The sequence below is a fragment of the Ranitomeya imitator genome, chromosome 2 (assembly GCF_032444005.1).
Source record: "Ranitomeya imitator isolate aRanImi1 chromosome 2, aRanImi1.pri, whole genome shotgun sequence".
NCBI lineage: Eukaryota > Metazoa > Chordata > Amphibia > Anura > Dendrobatidae > Ranitomeya > Ranitomeya imitator.
This window is the reverse complement of record NC_091283.1, coordinates 222,657,283-222,668,432: the sequence shown is the minus strand read 5'-3', so window position 1 is coordinate 222,668,432 and position 11,150 is coordinate 222,657,283.

The following is an 11,150-nucleotide window of genomic DNA, read 5'->3' as shown; positions in this document are numbered from 1 at the left end:
TACCACGTCCAATGACTCACCGTGGTCCAGTCTATAGCTTACCTCTTCATAAAAACTGATTAGATTGGTTTGACAGGAGCGATTTCTCATAAACCCATGCTGATATGGAGTTAAACAGTTATTCTCATTGAGATAATCCAGAATAACATCCCTCAGAAACCCTTCAAATATTTTACCAACAATAGAGGTTAGACTTACTGGCCTATAATTTCCAGGTTCACTTTTAGAGCCCTTTTTGAATATTGGCACCACATTTGCTATGCGCCAGTCCTGCGGAACAGACCCTGTCGCTATAGAGTCACTAAAAATAAGAACTGTGACTTATTGCAGAGACTGTGTATCGCTATTTGCCGCCAAAAATCCGCCATTGCCGCGCCATGTGGAGCGCGAGGGGAGGAGCCATAGCTTCATGAGTGGAGCCGGCTGGAAAAGAGCGCAGAGCGGGAAGACGTGGTGAGGTGCCGATCCCAGAAGAAGAACCCCGACCATGGCGCCGATCCCGGAAGAAGAACCCCGACCCCGGCAGGTTAGCAAGGGGGGAAGAACGGCCATGTCGGATCCCGGAGGAGCGGAGGCGGCGGCAGGGGCGGACTGGGCCGGGTGGCAGGAATGCATCTGCCCCCCGGGCCGGTGCCTGAGCAGGTGCACAGGGCCGCTGGAGGATCGGCAGCGATTTTAATACATAGCGCGCCGCGTCCCTCCAGCCGGCCCTTTAGTCAGGTCCTGTGCGCGCGCGTTGCCTGCACTGAAGTGCCGCGGCGGCCCGCACTAGTGTGCGAGCACGGCCGCGGTCCTAGTTCCTGCGCGTGCTCGCTGGCCATGTCAGAGCGGGCAAGCAGGAGAGAGGAGACCATGCGCGGCTGCGCGCACATATTTGAAAAAGCCGGCGCGCATAGCCTGACTGTGTCTGACGCTGGCCGGCCTGCACCAGCGTCAGACAGACTGCTCACCAATGCCTGGGATGATCCTTCCTCTCCACTTCACTGCCAACGCTGGCCAGGACCCGTCACCCGACCCACCTCAGCTCTTCATCCTCCCGACCTCCCCCCATCTCAGGGACCTGGGTGAGTCCCAAGATGATTTTTTAATGTATATACAGCAGTATTGCCTATATAATGTGTATAGACTGCTATATATACATTATATAGGTGATACTGCTGTATATGATCACTATACCACTATGATGCATGTATAGCAGTCTATATCTTAATAGGTGACACTGCTACTGATGCGTATATACCTTATATAGGTGACACTGCGGTGTGTGTATGTATGTATATATATATATATATACACACATATATGTACATGTATACACAGCAGTATCACCTATATAAGGTATATACACATCAGTAGCAGTGTCACCTATATAGGATATAGACTGCTATACATACATTATATTGTGGTATAGTGATTATATACAGCAGTATCGCCTATATAATGTATATATATAGCAGTCTATACACATTATATAGGCAATACTGCTACTGATGTGCATATAGGTGATACTTCTGTGTATATATGTCGTTATGTAGGTGATACTGGTGTGTGTGTGTGTGTGTGTGTATGTATATATACACACACACACGTACATATATACACAGCAGTAACACCTATATATAACATATATACACATCAGAAGCAGTATTGCCTATATAATGAATGTAGACTGCCGTATATATGATATATAGGTGATACTATCATTATATACAGCACTATCGCCTATATAACGTGTATCCAACATTTGCAGTATCACCTGTATAATGTACCGACTAATGTATATGCGTTATATAGGCGACACTGCTGTGTATAGTCGCACTATCTATCTGTGTCTAATCTATAGATTCAAGCAAAAAACAGGCAGCACTCCATTATATCTTTGTCAACTGTGCAGAGTTTAATTAGACCCACATGTCTTTACCACGACGTTTCGGCTCCAAATGAGCCTTTCTCAAGCCTTGAGATATAATGGAGTGCTGCCTGTTTTTTGCTTGAATCTATGGACTAAGGAGAGCCGGTGGACGGGCTGCCTGGAGGCTTTGCACCCAGAAGATAGGTAAAGCGTTGTGCTGTTCCGTTTTTTCTACTACTGTGTCTAATCTATATATATATATATATAATTGCCTAAGGGGTACTTCCGTCTTTCTGTCGGCAATTTCCGTAACGAAATCCCGCGTCGCTGATTGGTCTCGCCAGCTGCCTGTCATGGCTGCCGCGACCAATCAACGATGGGCACAGTCCGATTAGTCCCTCCCCTACACCCCTGCAGTCACAGTGCCCACCGCCCGCTCCATACTCGCCGCAGTCAGTGTCCCCGGCGCCCGCTCCATACTCCCCGCAATCAGTGTGCCCGGCGCCCGCTCCATACTCCCCGCAGTCCGTGTGCCCGGCGCCCGCTCCATACTCCCCGCAGTCAGTGACCGCTCCATAATCCCTTCCAGTCATCGCTCACACAGGGTTAATGCCAGCGGTAACAGACCGCGTTATGGCGCGGTTAGCGCACTCCGTTACCGCCGCTATTAACCCTTTGTGACCAAGTTTTTACTATTGATTCTGCCTATGCAACATCAATAGTAAAAAAGATGTAATGTTAAAAAAACAAAAACCTGCTATTCTCACCTTCTGTCGTCGGACGATGCGCTCCAGCCGGCCGCCATCTTCCGTTCCCAAAGATGCATTGCGTACTTACCCATAAGACTTAGCGGTCTCACGAGACCGCTAAGTCATCTGGGTAATTTTGCAATGCATCCTGGGAACAGAAGATGGCGGCCGCATCACACAGCTTCGCTCGATCCCAGGGGTGAGTATATAACTTTTTTATTTTAATTAATTTTTTTTTAACAGGGATATGGTGCACACACTGCTAAATACTGCGTGGGCAGTGTTATATACCTACCTGTCTGGGCAATATACTACGTGGCTGGGCAATATACTACGTGACTGGGCAATATACTACGTGGCTGTGCAATATACTACGTGACTGGGTAATATACTACGTGGCTGGGCAATATACTACGTGGCTGGGCAATATACTACGTGACTGGGCAATATACTACGTGGCTGGGCAATATACTACGTGGCTGGGCAAAATACTACGTGGCTGGGCAATATACTACGTGACTGGGCAATATACTACGTGACTGGGCAATATACTATGTGGACATGCATATTCTAGAATACCCGATGCGTTAGAATCGGGCCACCATCTAATATGTATTGTATATACAGTAGTTTCAATGTGATATATGTTCAGCAGTCGCAGTGTCTCCTATGTGATGTATGCATCATAATATAGTATAATGCTGTCTTAATTACCATATATTGTAGAGATGTTTATATAGTATGGCGCTATGCATATAGTGTGGAATTCACACTATATACACTGCTGCCACATCTCTACACTATATAATATATGCACCGCTCTATATTCCTTAACACGGTATATAATATGCCTCTCTGTATATAATAGATTGTAGTATACCATATATACTCGTGTATAAGCCGAGTTTTTCAGCATATTTTTTTGTGCTGAAAACACTCCCCTCGGCTTAAGGTACCTTCACACATAACAATTTCGTTAACGATATCGTTGCTTTTTGTGACGTAGCAACGATATCGTTAATGAAATCGTTATGCGTGACAGCGACCAACGATCAGGCCCCTGCTGGGAGATCGTTGGTCGCTGGGAATGGACCTTTTTTTTTTTGGTCCCTGATCACCCACTGTCATCGCTGAATCGGCGTGTGTGACGCTGATCCAGCGATGTGTTCACTGGTAACCAGGGTAAATATCGGGTTACTAAGCGCAGGGCCGCGCTTAGTAACCCGATATTTACCCTGGTTACCATTGTAAAAGTTAAAAAAAAAAAAAACATTACATACTCACATGTCACGTCCCTCAGCGTCAGCTTTCCTCACTGACTGTGTCAGCGCCGGCCGGCCGTAAAGCAGAGCACAGCGGTGATGTCACCGCTCTGCTTTACGGCAATGGCAGTGAATATTCATTTCTCTTAGAGCGTTGACAGCCACAGCCGCCGGCTTCCAGCACACATCATACTTACCTTCCCTGCGCTCCCTCGCTGCATCTCGTTTTGGCGCTAGCAGCTCTTCAGGGCGACCGATCACGTGTCTTCTGCTCATTAAGGTAATGAGTATTCACCCCTCTCCACTCCCATAGGTGTGGGTAAATATTCATTACCCTAATGAGCGGGGGACACGTGATCGCCCGACCACAGGAGCTGCTGGCACCGGAACGAGATGCTGCGAGGGCATGCAGTGAAGGTAAGCAGGATGTTTTGTTTTTTTTGTTTTTTGTTTGGAACCATGCATACATGAACAGGGATAAGAAGCCATGCACACAGACACGGGGATAAGGAGCCATGCAGACAAGGACGGGGATGAGGAACCATGCATACAGGGACAGGGGAGCCATGCATACAAGGACGGGGATGTGGGGACAATGCATACCTGGCTTATACTCGACTCAATACGTTTTCACAGTTTTTTGTGGCAAAATTAGGTGCCTCGGCATATACTTGGGTTGACTTATACTCAAGTATATACAGTATATTGTGGAGCTGTGTATACTTCTAATGTCCTGCATAAATGGTGTAATTCTCAGTATCTTTTCTATTGTATGTGTGTATCTGTCTATCTAGCACAACGATTAATTATGAGAAAAGTAGCGTACTCTTTATTGGCCCATGTGGCAACGTTTTGGATCCATAACTGAACATTTCTCTGATATGGAAGTGAAATGTTGCCACATTGACTAATAAAGAGTATTAAAAAAAAAAATCGGTTCCATTTTCTTCCACAAAAGTGGTACAATCTTCTTCTCTCTTGCTGTCCGTGTGCAGTCGTGTTTTTTTTTTTTTTTTTTCTCAGCAGATGTTGCAGTCTGATACACGGCGAGTCAGACCATTGAGGAGATGGAGAAATTAATTTCTCCGTCTCCTCCACACCTGTGCTGCGAGAGCATTGGAGCACGGACACTCTGATCACGCTCACAGCAGAGCAAGAGCCGAGTATCATTGACATATCACATCTGATGCCATATGCTAGTGTTATTCCACCCTAATGAGCACCTGTATTAAGCCCACGTTCACACGGTCAGTATTTGTTCAGTGTTTTCATCAGTATTTGTAAGCCAAAACCAGGAGTGGGACAATCCAGAGGAAATGTATAGTAGAAACATATGCACCACTTCTGTATTTATCACCCACTCCTGGTTTTGGCTACAAATACTGAGGTCAAATACTGAATGTGGCCTTATTCTGTATCTATACACTGCACAGTACCACTCCTCATTATAGAGTGGGGCTGTGTGTCTGTCACTATACAGTGGGGCTGTGTGTGTCATTAATTATACAGTGGGGCTGTGTGTGTGTGTGTGTGTCATGATACAGTAGCGTTGTGCGTGTCATTATACAGTGGGGCTGTGCCTGTCATTATATAGTGGGAATGTGTGTGTCTAAATATATATATATATATATATATATATATATATATATATATATGTGTATGTATATATATATATATATATATATATATATATATATATAATATCTCTATCTATCACATGCTTGCGGTCACCAGACCACCTGTTCGCGGCGATGGCACCAGAGAATCCTCACAGCGCACAGTGCACACGATATGAGGATTCACACATAGTGACTGTAGACATGTAGCTTAAGATCCGACAACCCCTTTAAGGATGGGCCGCTACTCATGGGCCACTGCTTGTGCTTGCCCCCCAGGCTAAAATTTGCCAGTCAGCCCCTGGGCGGCGGCCACAGCTGCAGACTCGGGAGCACTTCCAGATTCCGAAGTAGACGCAGCCACGGGTCTGGTATCACCGCCAGATGCCGCGGGGCTTGCCGCTCCCATCAACCAGCCGGATACTGCCGCAGCTACAACAGCCATAATGCCCTTCTCTGTGCAGTACCTACCAGGAGCCGCCTGGCTCCCACGATACTCTGGAGAATCCCATTAGTTAACTGACTTTAACCCTAGAACGCATATTGGGGGCCTTTTAGGCCCCCATGCTTACATTTTTGCTATTATCTGCAAAATTACTTTAGTTAGAATTTTGAAACTCCAGGTATTCCTCAAGTATGTCGTTGTTGATAATATCCAGTTGTTCATATAATTTTTTTCATAGGCATTATGGTGTAACAATGCTTGTTTGGTGAAAACTACATCTGTACGAATTGGGGGCCTTTTAGGCCCCCGCTATTTTTATCATGTTCTCAGTAGTGTTTGTTGTTGTGAATTCCGCTCTTGGGCTCCCTCCGGTGGTTGTAAGTGGCACTTTTATGAGTTCTGCTCTTGGGCTCCCTCTTGTGGTTTCTAGTGGTATGGCTGCTCCTTGGAGTTAGCTGTCATCAGCTGCCTCCACTTATCGTCTGCTATTTAAGTCTGGCTCTTTCTTCAGCCTGTGCCACTTGTCAATGTTTCCTGGCTGGATTCACATCTCTGCTTGGATTCTCCTGGTTTCCTGACCAGTTCTGCAAAGATAAGTTCTGGCTTTGCTCATTTCAGTCCACATTTTGTGGACTTATTGTTCTGTGCATTCTATATTTGTCCAGCTTGTCAGTATGGATTTTTTCTGTTAGCTGGAAGCTCTGGGAAGCAGATTTACCCTCCACACCTTTAGTCAGGTGTGGAGATTTTGTAAACTCTGTGTGGATTGTTTTGTAGTTTTTATACTGACCGCACAGTATCCTTTCCTGTCCTATCTATCAAGCTAGACTGGCCTCCTATGCTAAAATCTGATTTCATTCCTGCGTATGTTATTTTCCCCTCCTCTCACCATCAATATTTGTGGGGGGCTATCTTTCCTTTGGGGATTTTCTCTGAGGCAAGATAGGTTTCCTGTTTCCATCTTTAGGGGAAGTTAGATCTTAGGCTGTGCCGAGGGGTCTAGGGAGCGTCAGGTACCCCCACGGCTATTTTTAGTTGCGCTGCTAGGTTCAGGGTTTGCGGTCAGTACAGATACCACCTCCTTCAGAGCTTGTCTCATGTTGTTCCTAAACCACCAGATCATAACAGTACAAGTGGCCAAAAATGAATTAAATGTATCTCAAAAGAAGGAAAAGAAAGTTCTGAACCATTTTTTTTTCCGTGCTTTGGTTTGTCTTTTTTTTTCCTCTTGATATCTGGGTGGTTCAGGATATATGTTTTGGCATGGATGTTCAGGGTTTGTTTTCTCGTGTGGATCAACTTGCTGCAAGAGTACAGAGTATCCAGGACTATGTTGTCCAGACTCCGGCTTTAGAGCCCAGAATTCCTACTCCTGATTTGTTTTTTGGGGACAGATCCAAGTTTTGGAACTTTAAAAATAACTGCAAATTGTTTTTTGCTTTGAAACCCCGTTCTTCTGGTGATCCCATTCAGCAGGTGAAAATCATCATATCCTTGCTGCGTGGTGACCCTCAAGACTGGGCTTTTTCTCTTGAAACAGGGGATCCGGCATTATTGAATGTAGATGCATTTTTTCAAGCGCTCGGATTATTGTATGACAAACCTAATTCTGTGGATCATGCAGAAAATACCCTGTTGGCCTTGTGTCAAGGTCAGGAAGCGGCAGAGTTATACTGCCAGAAATTTAGAAAATGGTCTGTGCTCACTAAATGGAATGAAGAGGCTCTGGCTGCTATTTTCAGAAAAGGTCTTTCTGAAGCCCTTAAAGATGTTATGGTGGGCTTTCCTACGCCTGCCGGTTTGAGCGAATCTATGTCTCTAGCCATTCAGATTGATCGGCGTCTGCGCGAGCGCAAAGCTGTGCACCATATGGCAGTATCCTCTGAGCATAGTCCTGAACCTATGCAATGTGATAGGATTTTGACTAGAACAGAACGGCAGGAATTCAAACGTCAGAATAGGCTGTGTTTTTACTGTGGTGATTCGGCTCATGTTATCTCTGATTGCCCTAAGCGTACTAAGAGAGTCACTAGGTCTGTTACCATTAGTACTATACAGCCTAAATTTCTCTTATCTGTGACCCTGATTTGCTCATTGTCGTCCTTTTCTGTCATGGCATTTGTGGATTCAGGCGCTGCCCTGAACTTAATGGACTTAGAATTCGCCAGGCGCTGTGGTTTTTCCTTGCAGCCTTTGCAGAGCCCTATTCCTTTGAGGGGCATTGATGCTACACCCTTGGCCAAGGATAAACCTTAGTACTGGACACAGATGACTGTGTACATGGCTCCTGCACATCAGGAAGATTGCCGTTTTCTGGTGTTGCATAACCTGCATGATGTTGTTGTGCTGGGATTTCCATTGTTACAGGAACATAATCCGGTGCTGGATTGGAAAACTATGTCGGTGACTAGTTGGGGTTGTCGAGGAGTACATAGTGACATTCCTTTGATGTCAATTTCCTCTTCCCCCTCTTCTGAGGTCCCTGAGTTTATGTCGGATTTCCAGGATGTATTTGATGAGCCCAAGTCAAGTTCCCTTCCTCCACATAGGGACTGTGATTGTGCTATTAACTTGATTCCTGTTTGTAAGTTCCCTAAGGGCCAACTTTTCAATCTGTCTGTGCCAGAGCATGCCGCCATGCGGAGCTATGTTAAGGAATCTTTGGAGAAAGGGCATATTCGGCCCTCTTCGTCACCATTGGGAGCGGGTTTCTTTTTTGTTGCTAAGAAGGATGGCTCCTTGAGACCCTGTATTGATTATCGTCTTCTTAATAAGATCACGGTCAAATTCCAATACCCCTTGCCTTTGCTTACTGATTTGTTTGCTCAGATTAAGGGGGCTAGTTGGTTTACTAAGATTGACCTCCGAGGGGCATATAATCTTGTTCGTATTAAACAGGGTGACGAATGGAAAACTGCATTTAATACGCCCGAAGGCCATTTTGAATACCTTGTGATGCCATTTGGGCTCTCTAATGCTCCATCTGTGTTTCAGTCTTTCATGCATGATATTTTCCGCAATTATCTTGATAAATTCATGGTCGTATATTTGGATGATATTTTGATTTTTTCCGATGATTGGGAGTCTCATGTGAAGCAGGTCAGGATGGTGTTCCAGATCCTTCGTGATAATGCTTTATTTGTGAAGGGGTCTAAGTGCCTATTCGGAGTTCAGAAGGTCTCTTTTTTGGGTTTTATTTTTTCTCCCTCGTCTATAGAAATGGATCCTGTTAAGGTCCAAGTTATTCATGACTGGATCCAACCCACATCTGTGAAGGGTCTTCAAAAATTTTTGGGTTTTGCTAATTTCTATCGCCGTTTCATTGCCAACTTTTCCAGTGTGGTTAAGCCCCTTACTGATTTGACGAAGAAAGGCGCTGATGTGACGAATTGGTCCTCTGAGGCTGTTGAGGCCTTTCAGGAGCTTAAACGCCGATTTACTTCTGCCCCTGTGTTGCGTCAACCGGATGTTTCTCTTCCTTTTCAGGTTGAGGTCGACGCTTCTGAGATTGGGGCAGGGGCCGTTTTGTCTCAGAGGGAGTCTGATGGTTCTTTGATGAAACCGTGTGCTTTTTTTTCCAGAAAGTTTTCGCCTGCGGAACGCAATTATGATGTCGGCATCGGGAGTTGTTGGCTATGAAGTGGGCGTTTGAGGAGTGGCGACATTGGCTTGAGGGAGCTAAACACCGTGTTGTGGTCCTGACCGATCATAAGAATCTGATTTACCTCGAGTCGGCCAAGCGGCTGAATCCTAGACAGGCTCGATGGTCCCTGTTTTTCTTAAGGAGGGGGTGATTCTTTCTGCTATCTCCCCTGATTTGCGGCGGGTGCTTCACGAATTTCAGGCTGATAGGCCTGACTGCTGTCCAGTGGGGAAGCTGTTTGTTCCTGATAGATGGACAAGTAAGGTAATTTCTGAGGTTCATTGTTCAGTGTTGGCTGGATATCCTGGGATTTTTGGTACCAGAGATTTGGTTGCTAGGTCCTTTTGGTGGCCTTCCTTGTCGCGCGATGTGCGTGCTTTTGTGCAGTCCTGTGGGACTTGCGCCCGGGCCAAGCCTTGCTGTTCCCGCGCTAGTGGGTTGCTTTTGCCTTTGCCGGTCCCTGAGAGGCCCTGGATGCATATTTCCATGGATTTTATTTCGGATCTTCCTGTTTACCAGAAGATGTCTGTTATCTGGGTTGTTTGTGACCGGTTCTCGAAAATGGTCCATCTGGTACCTTTGCCTAAGTTGCCTTCCTCCTCAGATCTGGTTCCATTATTTTTTCAGCATGTGGTTCGTTTGCATGGCATTCCGGAGAATATTGTGTCTGACAGAGGTTCTCAGTTTGTCTCTATGTTTTGGCGGGCCTTTTGTGCTAGGATGGGCATTGACTTGTCTTTTTCTTCGGCGTTTCATCCTCAGACTAATGGCCAAACTGAGCGAACTAATCAGACCTTGGAGACCTATTTGAGATGCTTTGTGTCTGCTGATCAGGATGATTGGGTGTCTTTCTTTCCGTTGGCCGAGTTTGCCCTTAATAATCGGGCTAGTTCGGCTACTTTGGTTTCACCTTTCTTTTGTAATTTTGGTTTTCATCCTCGTTTTTCTTCTCGGCAGGTTGAGCCTTCTGATTGTCCTGGTGTTGATTCTGTGGTGAACAGGCTGCAGCAGATTTGGACTCATGTGGTGGACAATTTGACGTTGTCTCAGGAAAGGGCTCAACGTTTTGCCAACCGCCGTCGGTGTGTTGGTCCCCGGCTTCGTGTGGGGGATTTGGTTTGGTTGTCTTCTCGTCATGTTCCTATGAAGGTTTCTTCTCCTAAGTTTAAGCCTCAGTTTATTGGTCCTTATAAAATTTCTGAAATTATTAATCCGGTGTCTTTTCGTTTGGCTCTTCCTGCTTCTTTTGCCATTCATAATGTTTTCCATAGATCTTTGTTGCGGAGATATGTGGTGCCCGTTGTTCCCTCGGTTGACCCTCCTGCTCCGGTGTTGGTTGAGGGAGAGTTGGAATATGAGCTTGAGAAGATTTTGGATTCTCATTTTTCGAGGCGGAGGCTTCAGTATCTTGTCAAGTGGAAGGGTTATGGCCAGGAGGATAATTCTTGGGTTGTTGCCTCTGATGTCCATGCCACCGATTTGGTTCGTGCTTTTCACTTGGCTCGTCCTGATCGGCCTGGGGGCTCTGGTGAGGGTTCGGTGACCCCTCCTCGAGGGGGGGGGTACTGTTGTGAATTCCGCTC